Source organism: Hevea brasiliensis, chromosome 3 (assembly GCF_030052815.1).
Source record: "Hevea brasiliensis isolate MT/VB/25A 57/8 chromosome 3, ASM3005281v1, whole genome shotgun sequence".
Classification (NCBI taxonomy): domain Eukaryota; kingdom Viridiplantae; phylum Streptophyta; class Magnoliopsida; order Malpighiales; family Euphorbiaceae; genus Hevea; species Hevea brasiliensis.
Window position 1 is genome coordinate 14494637 of NC_079495.1, and position 18534 is coordinate 14513170.

At 42.3% G+C, this 18534-nt stretch overlaps 1 non-coding gene across 1 annotated transcript; it reads right to left on the reverse strand.

Annotated features, from left to right (window-relative positions):
- Positions 1-16806: 16806 nt before the first annotated feature.
- On the reverse strand, positions 16807-16913 carry LOC131178944 (small nucleolar RNA R71). Its single transcript, XR_009147951.1, has one exon. It is a non-coding gene; the product is annotated as a small nucleolar RNA R71 (small nucleolar RNA).
- Between the last annotated feature and the right edge of the window lie 1621 nt (positions 16914-18534).

Consider the following 18534-nt stretch of genomic DNA (forward strand, 5'->3'; position numbering starts at 1 on the left):
CGTTGATGAGTAGTGCCTGTTCTTTTAATTCAAGCTTCTTCTTCTTATTTTCCTGTTTATACTCTTCAACGAGCACCTCTTGGTACTTCATCCTTTCCTGAAGCTTACTATTCTGCCCTTTCATCTCTTTAACCTCAGCTGAGAGAGTCTCTTTCCTTTTCCCACTGTACCTCTTGCTCTTCGAACCCTATTCTTTCGGCCCTTGCCTCTTCCCTGAGCTTTCTTATCCTCCTCTTAATTTTCTGTTGTTGGTCCTTCAGCTGTTTTATTTGTTCCTGCAATTGTGAGTTCTCGGTATTTGCCTTTTATAGCGAGTCAACCAGCGACATCGCCTTCCTCTAATAAGGCGTCTTGGCGAGGGTTGTCGTCCTTGAATTCTACAGTAGAGTGTTCTCGGTCCCTGTCAGTTCTCCATTTAAGATAATCGCCCGAGGCACTTGGGCCTTTGGGTGATTTCTCTATCAGAGTGATGCTTTCCCAGGACTTGCGAGCCATTTTCAACCCTTCTTCTTCCTTGAGCTCATGGTAGAAGTGACCTTGGTGTTATTCTTCAATGTTGATCACATTGTGTTGAGCCGAATCGCCTCATTACCAATGCCGAGTGTAACTTGTGTACCCGGTTATCCCAATCGTGACACCGATCGAATACCTCTCGATCAAGAAGGGTTGACTTGACGTCCACAGCTTCCTCCAACAGTAACCATGGCTATTGAAACTCAAAATCCGTTCCCGCCACTGTTTTTCATTCTTCGGGCTGATCACTAACCGGTCATCTTCTCAATGGGAGGCTGGTCAAGGTACCAAGTCAATCCTTTTGTCTCCACAGACACATGTGACCGATAGTCAGGTATAACAACCGAGAGCAACACTTAATGGACCCTTTCCGCAATAAGTTAGGGTTAACAAGGTTTCGCAAGAATTGCTGTATCGGATTGATCCTGTCTTTCGTCCAAAATACCTCCGCAAGTGATGATCCTCAATGGCCCCGGAACAGGATCGGACCATAGATTCCCAAGGCGAGTGCCATGGAAGCTTGATCCCATCGCTTTCTCTTGGAGGTAATGATCTAACCGCTTCAAGGTACGCCCAATACCATCCATGCGTGTTCCCTTTGACTGTTTCTCTGGACTTCACTTCTTTTGGGGGAAAACCCAACATGTGTGCCAACCGTTTCCAGGTCTGTCTATGCTCAAGGTGTAAGTAGATCCTGTTCTGCAAGGAGTATGGGATCCCGAATGCCTGATATTCCTCCATAGTGGGGACCGTGTCAATATCATTGAAAGAGAATACTCCGTACTTAGGATTCCAAACCGACAACATGGCTTTTAATGCCGGGATTTGGACCTTGACTTGCATTAAGGTTGCAATCCTTCCGTACTTCTCTTCAAACTGTACCTTGACAAGCAACCTCCATCTATTAGACATACCCTCGAGGTTGTTCATTTTGACCTCTATTTTGTCCAGATCTAGCGAAGGTAGCGAGCTAACAGGTGCCTCGGAAGCATCATTTTGCGAGGGTATCGGACTATGAACTGATTCGGACCAAAGTTTAGCATTCTGAGCCTTTTCTGCCGACTGACTCGAGGATGCCATGAGAAAAAATGATGCCTATCCTTTTCTGCACCCTCGGTTTGGTAACGGGAGAATTTGTTAGTAAGACAAATTAGGTAATTTTGAATCATACACGTACACATTTATCAAAGTAGGAAAATGTGTAGGCGTTTTAGTAGGATTCAAAATTACCTGAAAAGAAATAAACAAAAGGAAATTAAAGCGTAATAGGTAAGAATAAGTATGCCCCTTTGTCCTATAGTAGGGACACTCATAACACCTGCTAAGCGCTACCTCTCAGGATAGTTCTATCTTATGAGGCGCTTTACTACTATCGTGACGATTTAGCTCAGATCTAATTTTTCTAATAGCCACAGTTCCCAAATTGCCCCTCATCAGAAAGAGAGCCCCATTCTACCCCCATGATATTGTCGGAAAATTCCACGGTATCACGGTAAATAGAACGAGTTTCAATTTGAGCAGCCTTCACGGATACTAACGGGTAAAACCCACTGTACCGCTACATGACTACCTCCTACTTTACTAATAGGGTAAGATAGCCAGGGTGTGGACATTTGTGTGTGAGGACTTTGTGTGAGTTTTCAGTGTGTGAATGGACACCTTTACCTCTTCCCAATTCAGGGGGATTTTATTTTCCATTTTTTCCTTTTTTCTTTTTCGAAATGAAGAGCACTGTAAGAGATAGAACAGGCAAAACAAAATAGTTAGTAGCAATAATAATTAGCATATGAGACATCGCTGAGTGAGCCCCTCTAAATATAATTTGATCGGACAAAAATTAAGCCTACTTTTGGGCCTCTAGACTGGGGTTGAGTCCTAGACAGTCCCAGTGGAGTCGCTAAGTCGCAATGGGATTTTAGGTCGCCTGACGATCACTCACCAAGTGGGAAAGAGTGAGGAGTCGCCACCTTAGTTTTGAGGGAAACTAAAGAAAACCATTTGAGAAGTTAAATTAAAAATGAAACCACTTTAAAACAGAGATTCTAAGTTCGGGGTCCGTAAACGGGTGGGGAAGGTGTTAGGCACCCCACCTCGTCCCTTAATAAGGGTAAGTAGATTTAATTCTGCGTCCTTTACAAATTGGTTAGAAGGGCTTAGGCGGTAATGTTAATCCTTTTGGTAGAAGGAATGTTTGATTTTTCACTAAATTTGGATCACCCAGATACATAAGTAAATGAGAGAACCTTAGTGAACGGTGAGAATCGGATAAGAACTCTCCTCCGATCTTTTTAAGTTGTTCATTAAAATTTTGAGGAGACCTGATAAGAACCCTCCTCCGGTCTCTTTTAAGTTATTTATTTAAAGTTTTGAGGATGAGACGATAAGAACTCTCCTCCGATCTCTTTCAAATGTTTATTAAAATTTGAGGTGGAGACCGATAAGAACTCTCCTCCGATCCTTATTTAATGTTTATTAAAATTTTGAAGGGAGACCGGATAAGAATCCTCCTCCGATCTCTTTTAAGTTATTTATTAAAATTTGGGAGGAGACCGGATAAGAACCCTCCTCCGATCTCTTTCAGATGTTTATTAAAATTTGAGGTTGAGACCGGATAAGAACTCTCCTCCGATCCCTATTTAATGTTTATCAAAATTTTGAAGGGAGACCGGATAAGAACCTCCTCCGATCTCCTTTAAGAGTTGACTTAAAACTTTTAGGCAAGGATAGGATAAGGACTCTTCCGACCCCTTCTATTTTGATGAGACTCGGAAAAAGAATTTTCCGACATTTAAAAATTTAACAAAAGCTACGTGTCTTAATAACATAAAACTAAGATTACTGACCTTCAAAAATGCCGGGGATAAGGTTTATGGATATCCTGTGGCTGAACGGGGAACACTAGACTTGATTCACTGACCTTTTCATGTAGTCATTTTACCAACATCTATTAATGACCGATCCACTCTGTTTCGTTTACTTTGGTCTTATTCCATTTCATGACATCTTTGTCGATTTGCTGTTTACGTCGGCCTAATAGTTCGGCTATCTTCCTGACGTGTTATTCAGGTCCTCTTTTTAAAGGAGACCTCTAAGTTGCAGCTACCTACGTTTACCCAACCATTTACATACTACAAAGAGTTAAAAAAAAAACTGGTTTTCAGAAATTACGGAGATCAATAAAATGAACTGATCACTAAAAAAATGATTTGAGAGTGACTTTCTTTGGGATTGCTTGTGCAGAAATGGTCTAGATGTAAGAAGAACAAGTGAAATGCGGGAAATAAACGTAAACAGTAGTGTGAACTCTTACCTGTGAGGAGCCAAATATATTGAAATAACTGTGAAGTGGTAAACAGTGATGAAGATGGCGGATTGATCAGCCTGAGAGTTGATGTCTGTCGTGAAACCGAGAGATGCTTTAGCTAAAAGGTAACCGGGTAAGAACCAGGTGAAAGGAAGTTGAGCTTGAACAGCGGAAAGGAAAGCAGAGATGATGAGAGTATGACCAGATAATGAACAAACTGGAAATGTAGAGTTCCAATATTCAAAATCTTTTTCAAGAAAACACTCCTGAAAACTAGTTTCAAAAGTATTTTTAATCACTACAAAACACAGAGTAACAAACCGAATGAAGTTTGAGTTCCTCCACGATAATAGCGACCTCTTGCCTATATTTTTTTGTGTCCCCAACGCTTTTTCATGCAGTATTTATAGGAATCGTGCTCCCCATGAAGGGTCGGGATTTATTTTGAGGAAGATGGTGGGTCATGTTTTTGAAGTACATGATCGGATGTTCAGGAATTAAAGAGAATCAAAACGAATGGTGAGATCGCTTCGGAATATTTGTCCTTTTCCTCTTTAACTGACGGTCTTGAATCCTCTTGTCCGAACGATCCGAGGGCTAAGAGTGAAAACGCTGGTATTGTCGTCTTCTCTTGATCCAAGGGTTCGGATTCATCCTTACAAGTGAGATCAACGGTGGAGATTGGGATGTACAGATCGTCATGACATACCGCACTGTCAAGATTGCGGCGATTCTTAGGCGTGCGGTGGAGATCTCGTCGCCACGCTTTAACTACCTCGATTCTCGACGGTTATTGGAATTTGTCTTATTCTTTTTGTCTTCCGGTCCCTCCCCTAGCTCCTATTCCGATCTCTCATGATGATCTCCTATCTCCCGATCTCTTTTATCCCTTGATCAGTCTGGATTCTGTCTAAGCATTAATTACATCTCGATTCTCGCCCGCCGCTTTCGCTCGACATTAAATGCCCATTTTCCCTATATATACTCAGACATTTCTTGATCTGATTTTTTTCTCTTCGTTTCTTGCTTTCCTCGTTGTTGCTCGTGCCATGATTGTGGTTTTGATCTTTTCCGATGGACTTCTTTCTCACCGATCAAAATTTACGATCCGGTGATTGGATGACCCTAATTGACGATGGTGAGAGAACTGGATTTGATCAATTGTATTATGGACCTCGGTTGTACCGATCTCGAGTCGCTCAACCGAGTTCATTCGCTTCTCATCACATTGAGTGTTAAATGATTCGATCCACATTGGGTGTTCCGACAGCGGATGAAGCATCCGGTCGGCAATATCCTTGGGATCAGTTATAAACTGATCCTTAGAACACCTGGGAGTATCCTTGGGATAAGTTATAAACTGATCCTTAGATCTCCTGGGAGTATCCTTGGGATCAGTTGTAAACCGATCCTTAGATCGCCTTTGATATAGTCGATCTCCAATGTATTCCGATCCTTAGAGATCGCCCAAATGATGTAGTTCACAATGTAATCGATCTCTAGAGATCACCCAAATGATGTAGTTAGTAATTAAATGTAATACGATCCCTAGAGATCGCCCAAATGATGTATTTTATTTTCAATGCAATCCGATCTCTAGAGATCACAGAAATGATGTGATCCAAATGTAGATCAGGCTGGGGGTGATCCCCCAGCCGAATAACTTGTACAGATTATGACATGAAATGAAATGCCTCTTTGTTCAATGAATGATTGTGATCGGAAAATTTTAAACCATTGTTTGTCTGAGTATTTGATTGTATGAGCACAGCAAAACAAAAACTAAATGTGATTATTAATCTAAGTATGAGAGATCGGAAAGCACTTTGAACATGAGATCTAGAGGGAAGAAATAACTTGACCGAAAATTTAACTCGAACACTTAAGATCGGAATCGAACCAAAACTTTAGCTCTTAAACTTTCGGAAAGGAGGTCGGCAATAAAACTGGTAGGAAAAGATCTAGTGCCCGTTCATTTTATTCATCAACAGAGATCAGGAATATTCTTGACAGGTCCGGAAATCCGACATCGGGTTTGAGAGGTCGGTAAAATGATTTTGAGAGATCGGCGAGGCTTTAATGAATGTGAGGACTTAGCATTGATTCAATTCTCTGTGAGGAGAGATCGGAAATGTGACCGCCTATCAAGGAGGGACTGGAAACGTGATTAGCTGTTCAAAAAAAAGATTTTTTTATTGATTCTAGGGATCGGCCAAAATATGGTGTCGACACCATCCTATATGGAGCAATGGACATTGGTGCAGTACCCGACATAACCTCTATAGCAAACTCCACTTCTCTATCGGGTGGCAAACCCGGCAACTCTTCCGGAAACACATCCGGAAAATCACATACAGTAGGGATCTCCTATATGCTTGGGCTAGTCTTCCTAGTGTTAACCACATGTGCTAAGAAAGCCTCACAGCCCTTTCTTATCAATCTCCTGGCTATTGTGGCTGATATGATGGTGGAAAGACAACCCGCTCCTTCACCCACAACTGTAACCTCATCCCCATCTACTGTTTATAGTGACATCCTCTTTAGCCGACAATCTACCATCGCTTGATGATGTGATAACCAGTCCATACCCAATATCACATCGAACTCATGGAATGGTAGCTCAATCAAGTCAGCTAAAAACTCATACCCTTGTATTTTCAGAGGACAACCCTTGTAGACCTTTTTCACCATGACACTATGGCCTAAAGGGTTTGTGACTTGTATGTCCTCCTCTAGCTCCTCTACTTGTACCCCTTTATCAACTGGTGGTGTGATACACACATATGAATGTGTGGAACCCGAATCAATCAATGCACATACTAGCATATCATAAAGGGAAAATGTACCTCTAATGATATCAGTTGGCTCTGGCTCATCTCGAGCTCTCATGGCATAAACACGAGGTGCTACCCTAATCTCCTGCCTCTGGACTACAGTAGGCCTCTATGATGTGCTAGCTGTATCAGGCCTCGTAGGTCTCCCACCCCTCTGTGCTGCTGGGGCAGACCTCTCTATCTGAGGTGGTGCAGTGGGAGCACTAGTGTTCCTCTGTGGACAATCCTTCAGGAAGTGATCCGTAGACCCACATCTGAAACATCCACCCGTTAACAATCTGCACTCTCCTCTGTGGGGTCTACCACAATGTATGTAAGCAGGTGGTGGGGCTGATCCCCGTGTAGCTGCACCAGGTGAACTACCCACTGATGCACCAGATTGTCCTCCTCCTCTCCTTGGAGCAAACCGAAACTTCTGTTTCTTGCCCCAACCCTGAGTCTGACCCTGAGACTCCTTGGGCCTCTTACTACCTGTATCTGCTGAACCGGACTGACCAGACCCAGAACCCCTCTTGCGTTGCCTATCCTTTCTGGACTGCTCTTCATTTCTGACTCTTTCCATATCAAGGGCTGATGCTATCAACAGAGAGAAATCTGTGAAGTGGTGAGATGTCACTATCAACCTGATGTTGTCATTCAGTCCGTCCTCAAATCTTCTGCATTTATCAACCTCTGTCGGTATCAACTCCAATGCATATTCGCTAAGTCTCACGAATTCTCGCTCATATTCGGAGACTGTTAGCTACCTCTGTCTCAGTGCCAGGAATTCTCTCCTTCTGGCCTCCAAGTACACATGACTAATGTATTTCTTTCTGAATTCAGCCAGAAAGAACTCCCAGGTGATCTTTACAGGCTGTACTACTCTAGATACTATCACCCACCATCTATATGCATCCTCCTGTAGTAGTGACAGAGCACACTCCAACTACTGCTCTAGGGTGCAGTGCAACTGTTGCAATACCCTCTCTGTCCTCTCTAGCCAATGCTCTGCTGTGCCTGGATCATCATCCCTCTTACCTCTAAAGTCAATTGCCCCATACGTCTGCAGTCTCTCTAGTGGAGATTTGTATACAAGTTACGGCTATGGGGGTGGAGGTGGCTGTACAGGTGGTGGTGGTTGTAATGGCCCGGCCCACTAGTAATATTGTCCGCTCTGGGTCGAAGCCCTCACGGTTTTAAAACGCGTCAATAGGGGTTAGGAACCTCCATCTTATAAACCCAGCATCTCTCCCGTGTTTTGTCGATGTGGGATTTGCCTAGGGTGTTACAATCCACCCCTCTTATGGGACTTAGCGTCCTCGCTGAGGTTTGCCCCACCATCGTTCAAGGTTGCACGCGGAGCGGCTCTGATACCACAAATGTAATGGCCCGGCCCACTAGTGATATTGTCCGCTCTGGGTCGAAGCCCTCACGGTTTTAAAACGCGTCACTATGAGTTACGAACTATCAACTTATGAACTCAGCATCTCTCCCGTGTTTTGTCGATGTGGGATTTGCCTAGGGTGTTACAATCCACCCCCCTTATGGGACTCAGCGTCCTCGCTGAGGTTTGCCCCACCATCGTTCAAGGTTGCACGCGGAGCGGCTCTGATACCACAAATGTAATGGCCCGGCCTACTAGTGATATTGTCCGCTCTGGGCCCAAGCCCCTCACTGTTTTAAAACGCGTCAATAGGGGTTACGAACTGTCAACTTATGAACCCAGCATCTCTCCCGTGTTTTGTCGATGTGGGATTTGCCTAGGGTGTTACAATCCACCCCCCATATGGGACTCAGCGTCCTCGCTGAGGTTTGCCCCACCATCGTTCAAGGTTGCACGCGGAGCGGCTCTGATACCACAAATGTAATGGCCCGACCCACTAGTGATATTGTCTGCTCTGGGCTGAAGCCCTCAGGTTTTAAAACGCGTCACTAGGAGTTACAAACCACCAATTTATAAACCTAGCATCTCTCCCGTGTTTTGTCGATGTGGGATTTGCCTAGGGTGTTACAGTGGTGGTGGTGGCTGTGGCTGTGGCTATGGAGGTGGAGGCAGCTGTGGCTGGGGAATGGCTCTGATGATCTGACGGAATAGCTGTGTCATTTGTTCATAGAAGGCCTGCTGTGCCCTACTCACAGTACCTCGAGATGACTCTGCTCTATTACCACTTCTCCCCTGACTAGGAGCAGGTGCGGGTGTGTGACTCTCTACTTCCTCCTCTATCGGTCCTGGAGGTCCGTGCCCTGAAGGATCAGATGCCATCGATCCTATAAAATAGACAAGGAACAAATCTGCATTAGTGTCACCTCGACTCTATTTAAAGGCCCATGCATGTGATGCATTCTATTTATTTCTAACTATTTAGGTCTAGGACCACCTAAACCTCTGCTCTGATACCACTAAATGTGATGCCGCTTACCCGTCTACAGTATAGCCGAGCAAGAAGTGCTACATTCGGTGTCGGAGCACCCTATCTTGTTTTATCATATCTATTGTAAACTCCTTACTCGTCTACTGTATAGCCAAGCAAGAAGCGCCACATTCGGTGCCGGAGCACCCTATCTTGTTTTATCATATCTATCGTAAACTTTTGATGTCATTTAAAACATGTATTCTATGTGTAAATTTTTTTTATGACTTATTTTTGTGGAGATTCGGACAGAGCCTCCCTTATTTTATTAGCATCTGGCGGGTTTCCATTAATCACCTATTACATGTCCATATCATATTCTCTTTTATCATATCATTCATAACTATTTATGAGATCTCAAAATGAAGTATCATCTATTGTATTCATATGGAAATTCATAGATAATAAATTACAAGTTTTCATTTTAATCTCAAGTTTCATTACAAGTCCAAAATGAAATACATAATGACTAGACATAATGAACAAAATACTAGTTTATACATGGGCCCTACCAAAATACAACTGTAGAGGTGACTAGTAAACACTGGCAGATCTGATCGGTCTCTGTGTGAGCACTACTACTGCTGCAGCTGCTGGGACTGATCTCCAGTACCTACGCGATGGAAAAACAACGTGCAAAGCATAACGCTTAGTGGTGCATAATTTATAATAACAATCATTTAACAATTGAAATAATATCTGCAAATCATAATTTCTGAGTCTTTTACATTTTTATTGCTCTTTGGAAACAATTAACATTATCGAGATCTTTTATGATTACTTATTGTATTTTAAGTCTTAATTAATTTTTATCAGTGCCCAAGAAACCTATAACAAATTATAAAGCTGGATACACGAGAGTATACGGGTTAGACAGCCATATGTCTACTGTCTATACATCTGTCAGGCACGAGGCCAGCTGTCGGGCACGAGACCCGCTGTCAGGCTTGTAAGCTAGAGATAAAGTAGGCACAATGGCCAGTAAGTAGGCATATAGCCTGTAGAATAATCATACCAGACATATATTATCAGTTCATGATTTTCTCGATAGGCCAACCCCATATTCTATTTCTTTCCTCTTCAGGTCGGCATAAGATTTCTGTCTGTCTGAGGCAACCTTTAAGTTGGCTTTGATTGATTTCACCTTCTCCTCAGCCTGTTTCACTGTGTCCGCCCTACCGCTTGTCTTCGCCCAATTCAGTCTAGCACACTGGAGTTCTATATTTTCTCCCATTCAGCGCTTCATACGGGGCCATTTGGATACTAGCTTGGTAGCTATTGTTGTATGCAAATTCTGCCAGTGGGAGGTATCTATCCCAACTTCCCTCAAACTCAATGACACAACTCCTCAGCATATCCTCAAGGACCTGACATATATTTCATGTTATTGTTATCATTTTAGTTCAATATTTGTACTAATTCAATTGGTTCAATTGTTTACCTGGATTACTCTTTCGGATTGCCCATCCGTCTGAGGATGGAAAGCTGTGCTGAAATGGAGTTGTGTACCCAAGGATTCATGCAACTTCTTCCAAAATCTCGATGTAAACCTTGGGTCTCGATCAGATATGATGGAAAGTGGGATTCCATGCAGTCTAACTATCTCACTGATATACAATTCTGCTAACTTCTCCAGTGAGTAGTCAGTCCTAACTGGCAGAAAGTGTGCTGACTTTGTCAATCTATCAACTATCACCCATGCTGCATCATGTTTCTTCCGGGTGAGAGGTAGACCACTTACAAAATCCATGGTGACCCGATCCCATTTCCATTCAGGTATGCGTATAGGTCAGTAGCAAACCCGATGGAACTTGATGTTCGCCTTGACTTGCCGACATGTCAAGCATTTAGTCACATAGTCACTATGTCTTTCTTCATACTGTGCCACCAATATCAAGCTTCGATCATGATACATCTTTGTACTTCACGGTGCATAGCATATACACTAGTGTGCGCCTCTTTCGTAATCGGCCTTCACTTCCCCATCTTCTGGTACACACAGTCTTCCTTTGTAATACAGACACCCATCTGCTTTTACCTCATAGTCAGTTGCTTTTCCTTCTGGGATTTTGCTCCTAATGGCCATTAACTTTCCATCTGCCTTTTGCCCATCTAAAATCTGTAGAGGTGTTTGGCCTCACTTGCAACTCACCAAAATAGTTCCATCTCGAATCAAAGTTAGACGGCATTCAATGATCTCAAAGTCGTGATGGACTTTCTGCCAAAGCATCAAGAACTACATTTGCCTTCCTGTGATGATAGTCAATCACACAATCATAGTCCTTTAGGAACTCAATCCATCGCCTGCTCTAAGGTTGAGCTCCTCCGAGTTGGCAAATATTTTAGACTCTTGTGGTCCGTGTAAATGTAGCACTTTTCACCATACAAGTAATGCCTCCATATCTTCGGCATAAGATAATTGCCGCAAGCTCTAGATCATGGGTAGGGTAGTTCTGCTCATGTGGCCTTAGTCGCTGGAAGCATAGGCGATCACTTTCCCTCTTGCATCAATACACACCCTAACCCATTATGTGAGGCATCACCAGAGACCACGAAGTCCTTTCTCGACATCGGGCTGTAGCACACCGTGCCTCTGTCAACATAGCCTTCAACTTCTCAAAACTGGTGCGACACTTGTCATTCCATCCAAATCGACATTCTTGTGTAACAACTTGGTCATTGGAGCAGCTATTAGGAAAATCCTTCACAAATCTTCTCAGAATACCCACTAGCCCCAAGAAGCTTCTAACCTCGGTTGTATTCTCGGGAGGCTTCCATTCCATCATCGCTTCTATTTTCTTGGGATCCACCTAATCCCATCACCGACACTATGTGTCCAAGGAATGCAATCTCATTCAGCCAAAAGTCACACTTGGACAACTTAGCATACTGACTTCTTTTCTCTCGTGGTTTGCGTAACAATCCTCAAATGCTCATCATGTTCTTCCCTGGTCTTGGAATACACCAAAATATCATCAATAAAGACCACTACGAATCGATCTAAGTGTGGATGGAAGATACGGTTCATAAGGTCCATGAATGCCGCTGGTGCATTTGTTAAGCCAAAGGGCATCACTAGGAACTCATAATGCCCATATCGGGTCCTGAATGCAGTCTTTGGCACATCTGCATCCTTCACCCTCAACTGATGATATCCTGATCTGAGATCAATCTTGGAAAACACTCCTGCTTCCTTCAACTAATCAAACAGATCATCAATTCTAGGCAACGGATATTTGTTCTTCACAGTCACTTTATTCAACTGCCGGTAATCGATGCATAGTCTCAAAGTCCCATCCTTCTTTTTCACAAACAAAGACTAGAGCTCCCCATGGTGACACATGGGCGTATGAACCCTTATCAAGCAACTCTTGCAACCGAAGTTTTCAACTCCTCAATTCGATGGGTGCCATCCTATAAGGAGCAATGGAAATGGGTGTCAGATCTGGCAGTTGTCTCAATAGCAAATTCAACTTCCCTTTCTCGTGGCAAAGCAGGCAACTCTTCAGAAATACCTGCAGGAAGTCTCTCACCGTGGGTATGTCACTGTGTTTGGCTTAGCTCGCCTAGTATCCACCACATGTGCTAGGTAGGCTTCACACCTTTTCTCATCATTCTTCTTGCAATCGTGGTTGAGATGACATTGGACAAGAAATCGCCCTTTCCCCACAACGTGATCTCATTACCCTCTCAAGTTTTTAGAGAAATTCTCTTCAATTTGCAATCAACTATTGCCCGATGACGTGACAACCACCCATTCCCAAAATCACGTTAAACTCATGGAAAGGCAACTCAATCAGTCCGCCAAGAATTCATACCTCAATCCTCAATGGGCAACCCTTGTATACTTTGTTCACTACCACACTGGCCCAATGGATTAGTGACCGTAATGTCTTGGTCACTCTCCCTACCAATATCCCCTTTCTACGGGTAAGTTGATGCAAATGTAGGAATGAGTGGATCTCGGATCCACCAATGCATGCACAGTGTAGTGTAGAGGAGAACGCACTCGATGACGCCCGGCATCTTGCTCCTCCCGAGCTCTCGTGGCATAATTTCTTCTTGGTGGTCCGCTGTCGCCTCTCTGCCGCTCGATGCAGCCTCTGTGATGGTCCAATGACCTCGATTTACAGATTTTCTACCTCTCTGCGGGTGCAGAGCGTGTCTGCTCGCTTGTGTTGGAGCAAATGTAGTAGTTCTGCATGGACAGCCTTAATCGATGCTCTGTTGAGCCACACCTCAAGCAGCACCGCCACTCTCCAACACTCCCTTGTGCCACTTCGTGCGGTGTGGACATGCGTAAGATCTCGGGCTAGTCCTCGAACCCCATCCTCGGAGAGCCGCCCACCGATGGTGTGGACCGACCTCTCCTAGGGGTGAATTGTGGCCTGGACCCCGAGATTGACTCGACCCTATGGTTGACCCAACTCGTGCAGAGGACCCTTGAACTTCTTCCCAAATGCAGGGCTGAACTAGACCGACCGGCCCCTCTTTTGTCTCTCTCTTCTAGTCCGCTCACCGATTCTTACTTTTTCCACCTTTATTGTAGCTTCCACTAACTTGGTAAATTCGTGATTCCCAAGGCGGTGAGCTGGATCTTGATGTTGTCATTTAGTCCCTCTTCAAATCTCTTGCACCTTTCACTTCATTAGGGACTATCTCCCTTCCATAACGGCTTAATCGAACAAACTCCTTCTCATATTCGCCACCGACACTGCCTCGCCTCAGTTAATAAACTCTCTTCTTCTCTCTTCCGGATATACAAGACCCACATATTTCTTCTTGAATTCAGAGAGAAAGAAGTCCCAAGTTCTGACTTCCGTCTGCACTTCATCGACACAGTTGTCCCACCACTCATATGCATCGTCTTGCAGCAGGATATAGCAGCCTCCGTGTTTTACTGGGTGCAGTGGAGTTGTTTTAGAACTCGCCCATTCTGCTCAACCAATTCTACCGCAATGCAGTCATCCTCTCTCTTGCCGAAGAAATCCACCGCCCCAAACTTTCTTAGCCTTTCCAGGTGTGATTTCTGCTGTGGAGCTGGTGGTGGTGGTGGTGGTGCTGGCATTACTCCGGCCATTTGTCTAAAGAAGTCGGCCATTTGTTGGAACATGGCCTGTGGAGGCTGAGCAGGCTCTGCTTGAGTCGGGCGGAGCAGATTCTCTCATGCCCCAGCCTCACCGCTGCAGTGGAGCATGACTCTCCACTTCCTCCTCAACGGCTCTCTGAGATGAAGGGTCCATATCCTATTCAAAATAAGAAAGATAAACAGATCTGCGTTAGTGTCACCTCGACTCTTACAAATGCAATGCATGGTATGGACTCAATCTAGGCCCAGAAACGCCTAAACCGTGCTCTGATACCACTAAATGTGACACCCCTTACCCGTGTACAGTATACCCGAGTAAGTAATGCCACACGGTGTTTTTGCATAGTCATTTAGGTCTAATTTTATAACCATTTTTATTTGATTATTAGTCATTTTTAGCTAATTTCATTAGTTAATTAGTTAGTTTTTCATAGTTGTCAATTTTGCATTAATTTCTAATTTTTACTTTGTTTTATAGGAAAAATGGTGTTTTTGAAGGACTGAAGAGAATTTTGCCATTGAGGAGTGTCTTCTACAGCCAAAGATGTCAAAAACAAGTTTTCAAGCTGAAATATGCATTGATCAAATTGTGCATAACTTGCCGCATAAGCTATGCAGATCTGCATAAGGAGAAAAATCATTGTTCCAGAACCAACCGAAATGTGCATAAGGAGACTGCATAGCTTATGCACATTCTCGCCTCCCTTATGCACCTTCACGGAATTGTGCATAACCTATGCACCAAGTCATGCAGTTTCGCATAAGTGACTCAGAACCAGCTGAAATCAGATAAGGGATCGCATAACTTATGCACCCACTTATGCAAATCCCATAAAGAGTTCATTAATGAGCTGGCAGGAGATTCCCTCAAATAATTCCTCCTAGAACATACCATTTTAGGGCTCCATGTCAGAAAAATGCTATATATAGTCTCATTTTCCCATTTTAGAGGGGAGACAAGGGAGCAGAAAAGGAAAGGAGGGGCTGAGCAGAATTTGAAGAGTCACCTTCACCTTCCACACCATTTTCAACCAAGATTTGCAGATTTCTTTCTTTCCTTACATTTTTCTACATTTCTAGTGTTTAATTTCTTACTTCTTAGCTTAGATTAAAGCTTTATTTCCATTTAAACTCATTATATCTTGTAAGCATTATGGATAGTGAGTAGTTTACTTTTGATTCTAGAGTAAGGGTTGTAATATTTGAGATATTTTGTGGATTTTGATTGGGTAATCCATATTTTGTGGTCTTAATGAGTTTTATTCATTTCTTGTATGCTTAATGACATGCTTAGTGTAGGATCCCATTAAGTGATGTTCTTAATCCATGGTTGAAGCACCGAAAGGAGAAGGCCTTGTGATAGATAATCAAGAAATTGGACTTAATTAACTTAGACCTAGAAATAGGCTAAGGATTAAGAGGATTCACAGATTAATTAAAGAACTTAATGGGTCTTAATTAATTCTAACTCCACGAAAGTAGGATTAGTTTGATTAAGGCACTCTTTGCCTCACTCGAAAGGGAATTCAAAGGATTTAAGAATTAATCTCCTTAAAACCCATAAGTTTCATAAAATTGGATAACCAATTTAAAATCCCAAAATAGCTCGAATATGAAATCCTAACCTCGAATCGCTTTTTACCATTGTTAATTTCTAATCGAATTTAATTACTTGCCATTTTGAATATTGCCATACCTGAACTTACTTATTTCAATTTGATGCAATTTTAGTTTAATGCAATACATTGTTGAATAGAATATCGATTTTGCACATATAGATTTCACGCTCCATTACCCATTAATTCATTACTTTAATTTCATAAATACTTCGATTTAGTCAACTTTTATATCAAAAATTCAATCATTAACACGACTCCTCGTGGGATCGATATCTTTTCTATACTACTTGTACGACCCGTGCACTTGCGGTAGGGACGCATCAAGTTTTTGGCGCCGTTGCCGGGGAGTTGTTTGTTTGAGATTGAATTCTTGATTATTTTAGTTGTTTTTAGTTTTATCTTTGTTATATTTTTATTTTGTGTTTGTTTGTTCTTTTTCAGGTACTTTTAATCTTTTATGAGAAGAGCTAGAAGCGCAAGTGACACATTCTTATTATTTAATCCTGAAATTGAGAAATTTTGTAAGGCAAACAAGAAAGAAACCAGAAAAAGGAAAGAAGCATTGAGAGAAACTGAATTAGAAGCAGACATGGCTGATGAGAGGATTAGAATTGGTGTTGGTAATGCTGGAAATGATCGAAACAACGAAAATGCAGCCCAAGGGGAAGAAGTTGTTAATGCTAATGTGCCTAGGGGAAGTATGATGGATCATGCTTTTCCACGTTTTGATGACTTGAGAGAGAGCATAGCAAGACCAAGAATTGATGCAAATAGCTACAAGATGGATTTTGGAGTTCTTCAAATGATTCAGAATTCTCAATTTGGAGGACATCCTTCTGAAAATCCACACACTCATCTGAAGAAGTTTGCTATGATCTGTGACATGCAAAAACAACCTGGAGTGTCTGATGATGCAGCAAGATTGAAGCTATTCCCATTCTCTTTGAAAGATAGAGCATTAGATTGGCTTGATTCTTTACCTCACAACTCCATCACAAATTGGAAGCAACTCACTGATGCATTTCTTGCACAATATTTTCCACCTGGAAAAACTCAAGAATTGAGGAATCAAATGACAGCTTTCAGACCAAGAGAAGATGAAACTCTTTATGAGTCATGGATGAGATGGAAAGAATTAGAGAGATTATGCCCACATCATGCCATTCCAAAATGGATGATAAATCAGAATTTTTACACAAATGTCACTCCTGCAATCAGAGGAATTATTGATGCTCAAACTAGAGGGGAATTCATCATTAAGCATGAAGATGAAGCTTATGAGTTATTAGAGAAAATAGCAAAGAACAGTCATCTATGGAGTAGTCCAAGAGGGACAACTCCAACTCAAAAAAGGCAAGTTGCTGGAATGTATGAGCTTGATCCATTCAACATGATTAATGCAAAGTTTGATGCACTTACAAATGTCCTTGCTAAGAAGATGGAAGATTTAAGTATGCTAGTCAGTTCATCAGCATGTTCTGGAAGTTCTCAACAAGTTACTTATGCAGAAGGAACAATGAGTTGTGGAGTAGATTATCCTTCATATGCTTGGAGGAATCATCCCAGTTTTTCATGGTAGAATCAGCAAAATCAAGCTTCAACTCAGAACTTTCCATCACAACAACAAGAGCATCAATACCAACAACCTAGGCAACCACCACCTAGTTTTCAGCAAAAGAATGCAAATCCTGCACCTTTACCAAGACAGCAAGAACAAAGTTCCACCACAGAGGCTTTATTACAACAAATTCTTGCTAATCAAATTAAGCGTGATGAAGAGTTGAGAGAGATGAAAGCAAGGCTGGAACAAATGCAAACACACAATAGGATGCTGGAAAATCAGATTGCACAACAAGCATGCTCATCAAGTACCAATTCTATAGGGAAACTTCCTAGTCAAACAGAAAATCCAAGGGAGCAATGTCATGCCATCACACTGAGGAGTGGTAACATAGTGCATAATGAGAAGAGTGAAAAAGTTGAGAAGAGAGAAAATAAGAAAAATACTGATGAGAGTGAAAAACAAGAGAGTGCAGAAAAATGTAAAGAGGAAATTGAAGAGAAGGAAGAGAAATATATACCTCCTGAACCCTACAAGCCACAACTTCCCTTTCCACAAAGATTTCACAAAGCCAAGCTTGATAGGCAATTTGGGAAGTTCTTAGAGGTTTTGAAGAAACTTTACATAAATGTGCCTTTTGTTGATGCTCTTTCACAAATGCCCTCTTATGCAAAATTCTTGAAAGAAATTCTCTCAAACAAGAGGAAACTTGAAGATGATGAAACTGTAGCTTTGACTGAAGAATGTAGTGCTATCCTCCAAAGGAAACTTCCTCCAAAGCTCAAGGATCCAGGGAGTTTTTCAATTCCATGCCACATTGGGGAATCATGTTCTACAAAAGCTTTATGTGATTTAGGGGCTAGTGTTAGCCTTATGCCCCTTTCCATTTATGAGAAGCTCAACATGGGAGATCTTAAACCAACCCACATTTCTCTTCAGTGACAGGTCAATTAAGTATCCTGAAGGGATTTTGGAGAATGTGCCTCTGAAGGTTGGGAAGTTCTACATACCTGTTGACTTTGTCATCTTGGACATGGAGGAAGATTTTAATATCCCAATCATCTTGGGAAGACCCTTTCTAGCTACAGCAGGAGCATTGATTGATGTTAAGGGAGAAAAATTGACTCTTAGGGTTGGTGAAGAGCAATTGGTTTTCAATATTAATAACACTATGAAAAAGCATCATTCTGAAGCTGATACTTGCTTGAGAGTTGATATCATTGA